The sequence below is a fragment of the Bacillus rossius genome, unplaced genomic scaffold (genome assembly GCF_032445375.1).
Source record: "Bacillus rossius redtenbacheri isolate Brsri unplaced genomic scaffold, Brsri_v3 Brsri_v3_scf57, whole genome shotgun sequence".
In the NCBI taxonomy this organism is placed as follows: domain Eukaryota; kingdom Metazoa; phylum Arthropoda; class Insecta; order Phasmatodea; family Bacillidae; genus Bacillus; species Bacillus rossius.
The window spans coordinates 17,316-34,622 of record NW_026962777.1 but is presented as its reverse complement, the minus strand read 5'-3'; the positions used below and the strand labels follow the sequence as shown (position 1 = coordinate 34,622).

Sequence of the window (17,307 nt, the reverse complement as noted above, 5' to 3'; positions counted from 1 at the left end):
ATTAGTACTCAAACCACCATTTTCTAATTTCTCAAATGTTTTCGGTCAGTACACTGGACATTTTGCTACTTTTGAATGAAGTATGAGAACAGACACAATACAATATTCAAATAGTTGCCTTGGGCAGAAGTCTGAGGGACTGGTGCAGTTGAAGCAGCAGGAGCTGGATCACGAGGCACATCTTCCACAGCAGTCTCCTCTGGGACAGCAGCTGCCTCTTCCACCGCAACAGCATCACTGTCCCAGAGAAAACCAAGATTTTCCATTAAGTGAGGCACTGCTGCATCAAGTGCAGGCTTGCTGAGGATGAAATGTCCACCCCCTGTTCCCATTCTGTACCGGGATTCTGCAGCCAGCTCCCTCCTCATCTTCATATTTTTAGTGCAACTAAGTGCGCTATAAAAAAAATAACAAGCATAAATTCCTAAAATAGTGACTAAAGTTAAATATGCACTAGATATTTTAGTGTGTCCAACTTTCTTAATACTTAATTGTTAAAAGTTAAAGCTGAAATAATAACAAATAAATAAAAGTTTATTGAGTAAACGTTCAGTGTAATATCAAAGTTTATTCTTTCATCCAGATGGAATGATCTTGTACCGTATATATTGTATCTGTGGTACATTATGCTTGTTTTAATTTAGTACACTGAAGGAACCTGGACAAAATAAACTTGTAGCATTATAATGATAATAGTAAAATGCACATCAAGGAATATTCCCACAAGACCCCGAGATTGTTTGTGTGTGGCACCCAGGCTCTTTCAACACACTCAAGCATCGTGTAACACATGATCATACCATCAAGATCAAGGAGTAAACTTGGATATGTGATATGGAATAATTACCCCGACACATGTTTAATTCAATTCAGTTGTGTACTAGCAAAATAATTGGTCACAGCTTGGGGTCATACATAATGATTGGTAAAATGATGAATTATCTAACGATTTTTATAATTTCAACTGGCATACATGTAGGAGTGTACGTTTTAACGCCAGTAGCAAATAGCATACACATGTTGTTTGAAAGAAAGCAGTATTAATTTATAAACATACCTTTCTGTAGTGTGAAGTTAGGCCAGTAGACAAAAATTATTTCAGATAGGTACTTTAGTTCTAACCACCGATAAAACTATTGATTAAAATTGCGTACAAACCTGGCGATATTTTATCATGCATCCTTATTGAAACTAAACTTTACCTTTTGCACGAATTCTTGCGCATTGAATTCCGTCGCAACTTGCTCCCAGGCTTTCTTTTTTGCTGTCACTGATGTGACATCGCTTCGCTTGTTTTCAAGGCATTTATGATTATGTACTAGCTTGCACAATATATCCTTTTCTTCAGTACTAAACTTTCTCATACCCATCGGGTCCATTTTTCAAAATTCAAAGAGTGAAGCGGGGAAACTCTATCGATGTTTCGGATGAAATCACCAACATAAAAAAGACAAAAATTACATTTACAAGGCGGTGAACATCGAGAGAAATATTTTTCCCCGTGGGCGTGTGGTAACAGTTCCACTCGGCTTCGAGGAACCTCCATTTGACGACTCTGCAACGCACGGAGAAATCTCGAGTAATATCATTCAATTCTATCTCGAACTCCACTCACACTCCACTCGCACTCGGAGAATCCTCGGAGTTTTGAGGCGGGACTCTGCAAGCGGCCCTCAGAGTTCTAGCTGACTTTTTCTTGTGAAGCAGTGCGCAATAACGTGGTTTGAAAACAGCGATGGCCGTGATCTGCATTTTGGGCAAATGTCTCAGAAAAATAAGATGACAATAACTTGTTAATTTAATAAATGAGTTTTCTGTGAGAGATTTTATTGCACTACATTTAAAATAGAACTTATAAGATAGATTGAAAGCTGTTTGAAAATTCTGATCTTTAGTTATATAGTTATTTTGATTTTTAATAACTATAAAATATTATATTGCCTTTGAGGCTGATATGAGTAAGCATATTCAGACAGAAGAATTTTTTAAATAACATAATTTTAGTCGTTATGATTTTGAATATAGATATATATACCTAGCTGAAATGCTGTATATTTTTATTGATATATCTTTATACATAAAAATCCCGTGTCACGATGTTCGTCCACGCTAATCTCCGAAACTACTTAACCGATTTTAATGACATTTTGCGCATATACGTAACTTAGTCCAACTTGAGGGGTAGGATAGTTTTTATCTCAATTAATGACCAAATATTTGTTTTTTCAAATGAAAAGTTTTTTTATAGGACAAAGGCTCATATACATACAAACAGCAATTGTATGTTATTTCTCTATGTCCACCACACTCTCATATAGTGCTATACATTTCGTTTTAAGGGCAAGCTTCAAGGTCGCGGTTGTGAATCATGGTCACCAGGTAGTGCTGGGGTGGAGATGAGAGCGAGAGATCGCAGACAGAAATATGACCGTGGCAGCGAGTGGGCTGAAGGGTGGAAGGAATGCGCCGGCGGGAACACGTGTTCATCCGGTGTTGCCGGTTCTTTGTCCCATTGAGGAGAACAGCCGCGTGTCTAGCTAAGGGCGGACCGTTAGGCGAGGCACACCCACTCAGCAGTGTTTCAGCACTAGAAGCCCGGGACAGCAGGAATCTTCATTGGGCATCGTATAGAGCAGGGTTTTTTGGAGATGAATTCAGATACTAAATTGATAATGTATTTTTTAATATATTTTTTTAGTTATAATTCTACAACCAATGGTCAATTAAATTGGACTCTATCGCATGTCATGTTCAAGGATTACGTGCACTTACACGTCCCGTAACACCCGAAACTCTGGTGGGTTTTCCTACAAGCACACATTTAATTTTATGAGCAAACCTATATTTTTTTAAATTTAGAATATTTTAACTTCTCCACATAATGTATGCGAATATTACGCTTGTGACCAAATGTTTAAATTATGTTATATATATATTAAGATTCGAGTTATAGGGCAGGACTATTTTTGAAATATTAAACAATTTGTAAAATACTGAATAATTTAACAGTACCAGTCGAGATGAGTCAAGACATAAATATTTCGTAAGAAATAAAACACGATGTACATACATATACTTGCTACACATTGACAATTTAACGATATGTAAAAAATGAGGACCTAATACATTGACGTATTAAAACTTAAGTTTATAAAACAATTGCCAAGTGCAAGTACAATAGGCAAACCAAGAGCCCCGTATCATTCATGGATATTTGTTCTTAACTTGCAAACTTATAAACATAGAAAAGAGAGTATATATATAGAGATAGAATGCAAACTGACCATAGAACAAGTGCGACTATTGCGACAGCGCTCGGACGGCTGTACACCAAACTAACGAACATGCGCATGCAAAAGTGTACTATATCCTTTGTAGCAAAATAGGTCCACGTACCCTAGTTTCTAAACATAACCTATTTTTTAAGTACGGATTTTTTCACAGCCATCGCCCCGAGAAGTTTGCATATATGTACCTTTTCGAATAAAAACCCAACTTAATATACTGTTCTCTCCTCAAACTAATTCAGAAATACCTTTACAAATGGAAAATTTTAAGTTTTGTAGTCAGAAGGGGGAGTGTAAGATCCATACGAATGTCTGAAAACCATTAGTTATGTGTATTAATAATTAAAATAGCAACAATAACATTAATTTTGTTAGATACTTGTATGATATGAATGTATGCATGCTTCTGCAGATGTTACAGTTAGACAAACCCAACACAAAAATTTAAGTAGTTGCTGGACTTCTAGAATAGAAGCACAAAAAAAAAATAACACATGGTTCCACCTCACAATTTAATTAATTTTACCATCAAATTTTTCCTATTACATTCAGTTCTTAAGTCTGGCTTCACATAAGAGACTAAACCTATTGTGCAACTGCTGTGTTAAAATAAAATAATCACTGTAAAACATCCTCTAAATGCCCGCGTTATTCCTGTTACCTACGTGATGATTCTGGATTTTTAAAAAAAGTTCTCCAAATTTCTCTACACTTACTATTTATCCCCCCCCCCCCCCCTCCATATTCCATGGGACAATGGACAATGGACAAAAAAAAAGGATGTTCCATTTAATCTCACTCAACCAATAACAACAATTTCTGACATCAGAAAATGGTTATATACACTGGCTTAGATATAAAATTACATTACCCTTCCACCTTAAAGGGCAATTGCTTCAGTAGATGTGGTTTGGGGCTGCCATTTCATGAAACTTTCACACATTTTTCATAGTGTGCTTCAGCAATATATGCACACACCATGAAAACTATATGCTACTAGCTACTGCATGCAACAGATGTATAAATTTGATAAAATTACCCTCCTTTCCTAACTTTCACCCTGAAGAATACAAATTTTAGGCTTCATGTGTCACTTTAATTTACAGTAACTTAGTATGTTTATTGCGAGTTTTAAGATTTTAATAAATTGGGGCTTACAAAGAGCAATTTTCTATCTATTGGATGATGATGCAGGAAATTTAGTGCTCCATCAGTACTACCCAAGCTGAGGTTTGCACGCAGACTGTGTAATAATAATTGGCACACAAAAGTTTAATAAATAAGACATGATTTTATATCTGGGACATTCAGTGCACAGTTGTTAGCAAATCTAGCTAATAAGGATGATTACAGCACCCAGCAGCACACACAATGACATGACACTACTTCGTGGATTGTTTCCAATGTTAGTATTGATTAACTGTTTTATTGATATTAAGGGACAGGCTGTACGACTACTGTTACATCTTCTGAAACAAATTTATGATTTTTAGTGCAACAAAAGTGTCATAAACATTTTTAACTGAAATAAGCTGCAAAAAAGACTAAATTAAGATGGTACCCTTTATTATGGCTAAAGTACTTTCGTATAATAATTCACAATTGCAAGAATACTGAGTAGTTTAACCTTTGTCAAAAATATAAATTATGCATAAAGATAACTTTACTAATAAACTAGGTAATATTTTTACAAGAGATGTGCAGGAAAAGTACAAACAGGTTGGTACTCATAGAAAAAACTCTGCGGGACAAATAAACACTAACGAAAGCAATTTTCCTATCATTTATTTGTATAAAAAGAAACAACGGGCACAAGTCAGGTGCTATTTCTTACTGAAATACACTTCCACAATGTTTTCGTATGTACAAGAATTGCTTGTAATGAATAGTATGCATAAGTATCTAATACACTATGCATTACAATTGACAAGTATACACAAACCTCCTGAGATGATTAAAATGTCATTTTTAAATAACTATAAAACCAATGTGCTCAAGAAATGACTTTTATATAAAAGAAATAAACCCTCAAAGATAACATAACTCATGACATATGTATATGTACACTACCACTGCACAAATTTAAAAAACACTGATACTACTTGACATAAGTGAGGAAAGTTTGGTACATGTAAGCAGAAAACATATTAGTTGTCATTACAACAGAAACATAAAGCTATGTAAATGTTTTGGGATGACAATACTTCAATTAAAACACAACATTATTTACAAAATAGAAACAAATCTTACCAAAGTTTAATTTTTCAATAACAATTTGCTGAACAAACACAAATTCCTAATCACAACAGTAATGATTAAACATAAGAGTGACATCAATTACAGCCAGACAAGCATGTTGTGCTGCTTAAAAGAGAAAAGAAATTATTCCAAAAAAGTGTTACTTCCTTATGTTTACAACATTCCCAGTTCATAAAACAGGCTTAGAATAAAATTGTAATACAAATTAAGATTACTTTACTATTAATCTGTGTCTATATATAATATTAAAACAGACAAAACACAAAATAAATTACCTTTCATGGCAAGTGTTCCCTGGATAACTATGATTGCCTAAATCAGGATGGCCACAGAAAATTGGAAATCAAATTCCCCGAGTATAAATAAAAACCTCAGTGACTGATAGCACAAATTCAAATGCGTTAGAAAACCAATCTAACCTATGAAACATTTTACAATTTCATATTTGCTATCATTAATTGTCACTCAGCACATACTTCTGTATTCTCTTGTTACACGCATGTTTGCATACAACATTGTGTCAAATTTATGATGCGTTCATTTAGAAAATTCAGTAATGTACTGGAGTTGCTAAACCAAAGTACATAACATATTTCAACCAATCCATTCTTCCATAACGATTGTGTAAAAAACATACATGTGAAAACGAACACTGAACTCTTTTGGCACTACTGATCAAGAATTTCATTTCTTTCAATGTATAGTAGACCTAAACCCATAGGTGAACCTTTTTCCTGATCTTTCACAAAATTCACTGACAATTCCATGTTTTCACTGACCTTTTTCAAATTCCCTGACATTTCCCTGTTTTCCAGGTCTGTGGCCACCCTGTAAATCCTAACTTAAGGACATTTGAATAATCTTGGACTGGCTTTTATATGGCTAATAAAAACTGTTTCCTCACATAAGTTATGTAGTAGAATTGAGCATTAGTGAAATGTATTTCGATATAAAACAAAACCATGTCAAAATTTTAGTCAATTTAAACAGAATGTAAACCAACTTTAACAGCTCATAAACTTAAGTTAGTATAATGTGCAGCCCAAAATTAAAACATAATTACTGACCATGCCAGCACAGCTTATTTCAAGGAGTAAAGCAATCAGCCAATCAGTAGAAATCTACGAGGTTTTCTTTTCCATGTTATAACCTTTATCACGTTAAAATTTCCTTACGGAAGTCAGAAATCCAATATTTTTCTTAACATCCTGACTTTCTCTCTAAACTGATGACAGATCACACTAATAAAAGTTTGAAAACATAATGTGTCACATTAAAACTTAAATTTTCCAGTCAGACATAATAGGTATGCTAAAAGAAACAAGCTACTGTCATCCCCTTCGTAAATAAATTAATACAGTCATGAAACCATTTGTCAAAATTCAGAATACAATAGTGATAATGACAACAGAATTTTTGGCATCAAAAATGAAATAAACACAAATAATAGGTCATTAAATAAAAAAAAATGTAAATTGAAAAAGAAAATAAAAATCAGAAAAAAAATACTGGATAGGCATGTATGACCAGTACTTTACTGGCAACAAAACATTGTATTTTAATCCTCAGTTACTATCAAATGTTAACCTTGTGACACGAAAAAACAAACTATTTTTTGTTGAAACTAAATCGCACAGATTCCACTAAACGATATTAGTTAGTTCAGGCTTACATAGCCTCACTTTTTCTGCAAGACCTCTTCACAAACTTTTGCAAAGCCTGCTTCTTAATAGGATCCTGCAGAAGCCGTGACGATGCATGAATACGATGCACATCCCTACCACTCAAAATCTTGTTTACATTTTTGCACCATGCATGAATTAAAAGCCTGACAGAAAGACGAGTGAAGAGCATCTTTAAATCATGTTCTTTACACATCATGAAACTCATGTCAACAGAATTATAAATTTCAGTGACGATTTGCTTCCCTACATTCTCATCATGACACCAAATAGGCAAAAGTGATGCACTAATTTCTGAAATTCTTCGGAATGTTTGACTGAACTTTGTACTTGGATAACAGAGAGCCTTTGGAGAATATGATCGACTAGATATTACAAAGTTCTCTGCTATTTCTTCTTGAGCCACTGATTCAGTCGCAGATGACATTAGTATACAACGACAGATTTTGCAGTACTTAGTTTCATGGACTAGTTTTCGAGCTAAATATCCACTTACATACCTTTTTACAGCTGTTGAAAGATAATATTGTTTGTCTGTGATACTAGGGTGTTTCTTTCTCTTTGAATGATCATCACACATTGCTTCATGAAAGTTGTCATTTGCAGTGTTACTTATGGACTTAATGTTGGCTGGGCCTGGCAATGATACATTGGTGACAAAATTTCGCAATGTATCAAGAGCGTCTTCTGGCGTGTATTCACAATTGGCTCCGACAGAGTGGCTTGACAAAAAGTTGTTAATAATTAAACTTTTGAAGGAAGAAATAAATGAATCACACGTTGGGTTTACATTACGGCATCCCTGACTTCTTACACAACAAAATAAGTTTTCCAAGGGATCTTGATTTAACCTTCTTGGACACAGAAATGTCCATCCCTCTTTCCGCAGTCTCTTCCAAATACACTTTAGGCCTTGCAGTGTGCGAATCCAATTTTTTACAGATGGAGGTACAGACAATTTCCCCTGGGCACCAACAAACTTCATTGTTCTGAAAACCTGAATCATTTCATCCCAAAATGGTATATGGGGTGATTTGTTCTTTAAAGCACATCTAAGGTATTTACCTTCTCGAGCTTCGAGAGCACTGCCATTGACAGAGTCAAACAATTTGTCCATTAACAAAAGGAAGTCTGCAGTGTCCACAGCTTTCCTGTCTAACTCTGGTTCATACTTGCCACCCTCTGCTAACTTTCGCATTAATGCAGACACTCTCTGACTAAACACTTGTGCACATTTATTCACTTTCATTTTTCTAATCCTATCAGGAATTACATGCTCATCTGTAAGTTTAGGGCACATTCGCAAGTCATCATCGCCTTCATCCAGTTTATAAAACTGCACAACATGGGTCCATGAAGCAGTTTTCTCTGTATCCTTCCACTTAAATATAACATTTTTTGTTAGAAGATTATTACGAATACATTTCAATAAATGTGGTGGGTCAAAAAGTGGGATAATGACATTTCCATCCACAATGAAACCACAACTTCTATTTTCTATATTATCTCTCAAACACTGCTGTCTTGTTTCTTCTAACAGATAATTCACTGCAGCTTGATTGTTTGCACCCTGATCACAAACAGTGGCAATGACATTAAGACCACATGCATTTACACGCCTAATGACTTGTTTGATGGCAATGGCTAAAGAATGAGTTTTTGTTGCATTCTGACAAAATGTAAATGCCACTGGCTGTTTCCATTTTCTTCTTATACCACGTACCATGAAAACAAGTACATGGTCAGCAACTAATGGAACTCTGTTATTGCCACAATCTTGCCAGCCGATTATCATGTCTTCACTTGTACTATAATGAAGGCTTGGTTTGATAGCCATTTCATCAAATAACAAGCAGCAGTAACGATCAGATGTAGAAAGTCTTGATACACTGTGCTGAAGGTTGTCAAATATCTGCTGATTCAAACCAGGGCTAAATGGGATATTCTGCAACAGCTTCATCATTGTTTGCCTACTTGGAAGAGAGAAGACTTTAGCCAACAAACGATAAGCTTTGCCACTTTGTTTATAAATCGACAATGCCAAAATCTTGTCATCCAGGGTGAATCTACGTCCTTGTGGTCGTACATCCTTATTTCTTATCTGAGACATAATCAATTTATAAGAAATTGTATCAACCTTCTCAGAAAGTATTTTTAGAAATTCAGATGTACATGTCTCCTCTGCCATTTTCAACCGCTTACGAAACGAACTGTTTTTATTTCTCAGCAGTCTAGCCTGCCGTTTCAGCTTTACGGCTGCCTTGTACAATGAACTTGCTTTTGGTGTTAGTTCATTCTGAAATGACACATTAACAGATTTTAGTAGTCCCTTATTATTATCCCTAGCAGCAGGTGTAGTGGAAGTTACAGGAGAGTTGGATGTCGCAGGTATACCAGCAGTAGGTGACGTGATGACAGCAGGTGACGTGATGACAGCAGGTGGTGTACCAGCGGAAAAAGGTGACGTGGCAGCAGCAGTTGAATTGGTGGCAGCATTAGGTAAATGGTTGATGTCATCAACTGGACAAGATGCACTGGTCCCTCCACTGCTGGAATGTACTACAGCCAAAAACCAACATTACATTTGGAATAGACATACTATATGTATACAAATTTCTAACTAGCCAGCGCCTTAATATATATTAAAAAATTAAATGCAGCTACTGAAAAATATAACCTGAATGTGTTGGTTTCATTTCATGATTTTGTGACACATCATCAAGAAGGTAAACACCCAGTAGTCAACATATTAGACTTTCAACTAAAAATTAAGAGGCAATGTATCACCAAATTATAGGAAATAAATACTTCAAAATTGACTTTCAATAACTTGTTAAATAAATTATTTGTTGAATGCATCCCATGTTAAAGACTTCATTCAGCGAGTACAAAAATTTACACTATTTGTTCCTGAAAGCGTTAAGTGCTATGAGAGACATTTTAACTACATTTTATATAATATAGGTACGATGTCTTGTGTTTATAGAAATGTAGACATTTGGTGACGTGTAAAATATGTTTCCATTATATAATACTTCTTAAAGTGGCAGTATTACAAAACGTGTCCCTAATGTTGATATATTCAACACGTATCAAATAGTAGCAAATAGAATTGTATATTTCAAACTTGTGCAACTATGCTTAAAATTTAATGTTCAAATAATGTTTGTTTTCATGCATCAACTACTACACTATGTTTGCTGTGTGTTATATACTATCAAAATGCAAAACTTTGTATGTTGACTACTGTAATTAAATACTAAGTTTTTGAAATTTTGTTATTTTGTAACAACCTTATGATATATTAATTAAGTTCTACTTTTCTAAGTTACAAGGAAAGATGAGAACTTCCAGTATGATATATAAGTACATTAACAGGATTCAGCCATTTTGTGCTTGAAAGAAATTTTTTTTACAGATTTTTAACAAACTAATTATATACTTACTTAAGAGTGTGTCTGACTAGTTAAGACTTTTCATGGCATCATAACTATGATCAAATAATAAAACTTGAACCAATGTGCCAACTACAGAGACACCGTAACAGGTGTTAATGACACAAATACAATACTAAGTAAAAAAAATCCCTCTGAGTGTGTTTAATTTAATGCTGAACTGTTAACTTACAGTAGAAAAACATAACAAGAAAAGCAGTGAAAATATTTGGTTGCAAAACTTAAAGCCCATTCATTATAATTACTGTCCAATACTACAATTTCAGAATTCTGTTGGTTATGCAATCAAGATAATAGAATACATATTTTAACATTCTTAATAACATTTCTTACAATAAATATATTACTTCAATCACAATTTTCAAATGTTACTATCCAAAAATAATAATATTGTTGAACATTTCAAACAATGAACAAAATTGTAATACTTGGTAGTAAATTCCCCAAAGTTAACCTTCTCAGTTATTTTATATTCTTAATTAACCCATCAAATATATGTACAGAAGCTAGTAAGCTATTGAAAGCTGTTAAAGCCAAATTGTTGAACCTCATGCCAACTTAAAAAAAAATTAGAATTACATGACACGTTGACAATTACACTAGATATTAACTACAGATATAGCAACATTACTTTAAAAGCGACAAATTCCAGTGGTACATTTGAGGAACCCCGAGTTAGTGGTTTTATTCTGCGATGAAGCCAAGTTCACTGAAGACGCTATTCTCAATTCGCACAACAGTCATGTTTGAAATGATGTCTATCCGCATGCAACGTGTGTTACAGCTCACCAGGAACGTTTTTCAGTTAATGTGTGTTGTTAACACGTATGCAACAATTTCAATGTTGTGAAACAAACCGAAGCTGTGATTGATTTTGGAGTGAAATTAAATTCTGTGCCACAATTAAAAAGGTTATTTCTCTACTCGAACGCCCGCATATCCACAACATAAAACTCTACAACAGGTTGCCTACGCTGACTCTTTTCTGGGGCTACAGGGGCTTAACTACGTGTTTCCGGCAACATGTTTATTGGCAAAAATGGTTGCAAATAATAAGAGCTATCTACCCTCAAGCATTGTACCATGAATTTTGATACACCCTGTATGTATGTGTATATATATATATATATATATATATGTGTGTGTGTGTGTGTGTGTGTCAGTCTGTGTGTGCAAATGCATGGCAATTTGATGTGTGATTTTTCCAATTGCCCTACTGCAGCATTATTTAATATTCATATATACTAAAGCAAGCTTGTAGGCCTACACATAATTCAGCTACATGATTATAAAGGCCTCCTGTTTGTGCATTCTCTGAAAATAATTCAAACAAAATAGAACACCCTGCATGTTTATCGGAAGTTTGTGAGCTTAAAGATTTCTGATTAACTAAAAAATAAAATAATAACTTTCTCTCTATAGTACCTACCTTCATGTGCCGGGAACTTGAAGGAGTTTTCTCTAGTTGTTTCATCACTGAAACCTAAAAGGAGAAAAACCAATAACAATAATTTCACATTACTCATTTATTGCCATATAATTTATGTTAAAAAAATTTTTTTTTAAAGGTTTTTTTTTAAATTTATATTTCTTATACGGTACATGAATAATTTTATCTTGATTATATACTGTAATGTGTGAACAGGGAGGAGGAAAATGTTAATAGAATAAATTGTGTGTACATAGCTTGGCACTGTAACTGTATTAGATACATCTCAGTTAGGGAGAGAACAGTTCATTTGACATGGTGACACCTGCATTTACACAAAGAATCTGGGCAATCTAGTGTCTTGAGAATTAAAAAACTAGAACGAAAGCTCTTTCAGAAATAAACAAGTCAACTTACCATAAAAAAAATTGTATTAACATAAATGGTTGTAGTAGTAAAGGACTTAACATAAATGCAGCTTTTGTAGTGATAAAAACACTGATATGAACATACAATATTTTGTGTTATACCTCAAAACATCAGAAGGTTACATAACAAAAGTAATGAAATAGGCTAATAGCCAACTTACAGTTACCAAATAAGGGGAAAAATTTTAAAGTCTTAGTGTTGTGTTTTACTGAATAGGCTACCATCTAAAAGAGAAGGAAATAAAACATATCAATATTGAGGATTACAAATTTTGTACTGTTAGCAGGGTGGGAGATGTGTCATTACCATGTGATACACCGTTTAAACCTGGCTGCAAACCTTATACCAATATAGGAAAATGGCTAAGACACATATCCTGTTATTCTATTACCATTTGTATGCAATGATTATTAGTTCAAGATTGGTACCCCGTTTGTTAAGAATGTACGAAAAATGCTAAGCTATAACTTATATCATCCAAGCATTTTGAAATTACTTGAAGAAAATATTCCATTCAATATTCCATTCAAAATTGTCAGTAATAAAAAAGATGGTAAATATGTATTGTACGGATTAGCGCCAAAAAAAATCGTACAAATATGAAATAACTTTCATTATATGCTATCTTACGTCCTCTCTTCAGAACCGCCTGCGGAGATAAAAAATTCCAATTACTTTAGGAGATATCGAATTTTTTAATCTTCATTTTTTGGCGATTTTTTTTAAAAAAAAATTTAAAAATCCGAAAATACCTTTATTCTGTGCTCTTAAACTTCCTCTTTTCATTAAACCCGGCTGAGATAAGAAATTCCAAATACTTTTGGAGATATCGAATTTTTTAATTTTCATCCTGTGAACTCGTGCGGCGATAACGGTTGCTTGTTTACAAGTATCATTTTTTTTTTTTTTGCGATGTTCCCAAACGGAGAAACCTAAGATGCACATAAAGTTCTGCCATTCCCGATTACACCCGAACAATTCACCTTCGGCCAACCTCGGGTTTATTTATTAATATTTCTGTGTTTATTTTAATGTAGCTATACTAACCTAACTAACCATCCAAATGGTTTTTAAGTGTTTTAATGTAGCTAACCTATCCGACCACTTTTAATATTTCAATTCATTTTTCCTGCGCAAAAATAAATAAATCCCGAGGTTGGCCGAAGGTGAATATTCGGGTGTAATCGGGAATGGCAGAACTTTATGTGGATCTTAGGACTCTCACGTGAACGAATACATCATGTAAAAAGAAACTTACGTGAGTTTATTCTGTTCATCCTTTTTCCCGGTTTGTTAGGTCAGGTCAGCTACATTATAAATACTTTAAAACTAAACAACCAATAAAATTAATTTTATTATTTTTAATGTCTGTTCAGTTTCAAAGTATTTATAATGTACCTGACCTGACCTAATCTACCTTTGTCCCATTTTGTTAGGTCAGGTCAGTTACATTATAAATACTTAAAACTATACAACATGTAAAATAAATTGATATAATTTTTAATTTCGGTTTATTTTGAAGTATTTATAATGTAACTAACCTTACCTAATGGAAAATTTCTGTTATTTAGACATTCACGCGCACACGGCAAAATATAAAATGGCGACGGTCAAATTAATACACACGTCTGGTATAGCAAAATAAGAACGGCCATATCTCCAAAAGTATTTGGAATTTTTTATCTCCGCAGGCGGTTCTGAAAAGAGGACGTAAGATAGCATATAATGAAAGTTATTTCATATTTGTAAGATTTTTTTTGGCGCTAATCCGTACAATACATATTTACCAAAAAGATAAACCATGGCTAATGTAAAGTATTAAAATTCATGTAAAAAAATATTTTTGAGATTATAAAATTAGCTGTGATAACTATAAAAAAATACTACAAATGATACCATAATATATTACATTAGATTATCAATAGGGCAAAACAAATGGAGACAGACAAGTAAAGAAGTCTAAGGATAAAGTTAAAACATGGGGATTACCTAATTAGAAATTAATTCTGTAACGAATGTAGTGATAACACTGAACCACATACATTGTGAGACAATATAATATTTGTAAGTAATCCACTACATGTAGCAGAGCTATTTAATAAATATTTCATTTCTGTAGCAGAAAGTATGACAAATTGTTCTCTTAAACTTTATCAATGTAGATATGAAGCGCTTTCGAAAATTATATCCGATATCCAAGTAGGTACCACAAACTACACAAAAATGAAATATAACTAATCATTAGAGCACGGAAACATAAATCCACTAATGGCTATGATGGTGTTAGTAGCTAAATTGTACATATGTGTGATATAATTACCACACCAGTTAGTGATATCTGCAACAGTATGCTATTAAATATGGGAGAGTTCCTTGATAAATTAAAAGTAGCACGAGTTAAAACAATATTAAAATAGGAAATGAAAAAGAAAATTACAGACCCACATCACTCTCACCTGCATTTTAAAAATTTTTGAAAAAATATTATAGGCACGATTGATTAAGCTTTTAGACGAATACTGTGTAATATCAGATTCTCAATATGAATTCAGTAATGTATGTAAAAAAATGAATAACCAAATAACGTACTTACCAGGTAAATACAGCGTTGGAAGGCTGTATACTTTCAATTTTTTGGTGCCGAATATTTTGCAGACGTCACTGAAATGTCGGTCACAAATAACTTTATATTTGTACACATCTAGAGGATGTAAGCTGTTCAAATCTATGTTCTGAATCCGTTGTAGCCAAATATTGTATACATCTTCCTCATAAACAGGAAAACGAAGTCTTGTTGATTTTCTATCATCGCAACCCGGTACACTACACTTCTTAATACCACCCATTTCAGCAGTGCGAGGCGAAATTAATGTGAACACAAACACATAAAATATATATTTCCATAACTCACAATCAAATACGCTTGATTATTTAGAACTATCCTACGTAACTCATTGGCTCACCTCTCATAACCAAAAACCGCCATTTTAATAATCAAATACGACAAGATCCCGGCATGCAACGGTTTAGTAGGCTTTTAGCGCTAACACGGGCGTACACTCAACTACAAATTGTTTCGTACGCTCCCTATACAGTTTACACCATGGAGTTAAGAAGTTAGGGAGTAGGTGTGTGTAATCTCTGCTGTGTTAACAGTTGAAGTCAAAACAAAAAACGACCACGCCCCCTTGTGAGAGCAAAACATCACTGGTTGCAATGCATTTAAATGCAGAATACTGTATTTTGTTAATCCGATATTAGCTACCAACGGCGTATATGTGCAAGTTTATCTTGTTAAGATTATGAAATGAAATATAATGTTGTGTTGCAAGACTGTAACGTGTGATTTTTTAGTAGAAATAAGGCAATAAATCCCGATATATGTAATGACGAAATGGGTTATAAAATTAATTTATTGCTTACTTAACAGCATTCAGGTAGGGTGCATTGATGTTATTAAGGCAGTATGTTGTGTCAATAACATTATAGTACCCTTGTTTACATTATTTGTGCTTAAAGAAGGTTTTTTTTCGTCATTTCATTTATCGGACTATTACAATGTTAAAGATATTAGCTTATTACCTACATGTTACTGTAAACGAAATGAACAAATTAACTGATATTTAAATTCTCGTCATAATTATTAGGCCTATGTGTATGGATGGATTAGCTGTCACGAGCCCACTCGCCTATATTAACTTGTACATGCTACAACTTTTGCATTTTATTTATATATTTATTTATTTATTGCAGTGGCCACGCAATAGTAAACATACCAGTAGTTTCTTCAGAGCTAAATTAGTCCTTTGCACGAATATTTCACTTTAGGAGCCAGTATTGTAAAGTAACAGTAATAACAGAGGGCACACATGCCTACCTGCAGCAATGTTGCAGTGATTCCATTTGCAACTTTTTTTTTTTTACTATAGCGATTCCAAGTGTTATATATTTATACTGTCTACGTTTTAATTATTTTTCATCCCACAATTTTAGCCTTGAATGTGTGCCTTAAGCTTCTTTGAGATCAGTGAGGATTATAAAATGCTAGTGAAGATATATTTAAATTGAAAATTATATTTTTGTATTTTTTGTTCTCATAGGGGGCAATATTTACCCACAATTTCCCTAATATTCATATCCATTCAACTATAGATTTGCAAAAATTAGTTCATAGAAATTTTTTCTAGGAAACCTAATTATTTTTGTCAAGATTTTTTCTTGGTTTCCCTTACTTGATGACACACATAAATACTATGTAGCAATAACCAATCAATACTTACTAAGACTGCATATAAATACAAAAAATACTTATGTTTCTGATTTGTAATAGGTAAAACAGTTATTCTTGAATGGAATAACAAGATCACTCGAAGCTCAAAAGGAAGAAGGCATACATAGCTACTAGAAGTTTGACTGCAAAAATTCTCATTGACCCTTAAACAAAATTGTCTTCGTAAACATCTTTTGAACAGAATCACTAGTTTAAATTATATTCTTAGCAAAATAATTGAACCTTATACAAACATACTTATCAGAAACTGCTTTTGTCAAATAAACAATATGATTATTCAATGGGGACATGTCATGCATATGCTGATTCAAAGAGGAAAAAAATGTATTTTCGTCTTACAAATACTTTGCACGTCCTTAGACAGGTATGTTATTCCACCTCTATCTTTCTGTGCAATTAATGAATTTTCAGCATTTCCCTCTGGCAACTGGTGGGCTACATCTTAAATTGGTAATTCCTGAAAAACACTAAAAAT

The 17,307-nt window shown here is 33.6% G+C and overlaps 1 long non-coding RNA gene across 1 annotated transcript; it reads right to left on the bottom strand.

Moving 5' to 3' along the window:
- Positions 1-7: 7 nt before the first annotated feature.
- On the bottom strand, positions 8-4,010 carry LOC134545090 (uncharacterized). Its single transcript, XR_010078263.1, has 2 exons — positions 1,203-4,010; positions 8-396 (listed from the first exon to the last, which is right to left on the bottom strand). It is a non-coding gene; the product is annotated as an uncharacterized LOC134545090 (long non-coding RNA).
- Between the last annotated feature and the right edge of the window lie 13,297 nt (positions 4,011-17,307).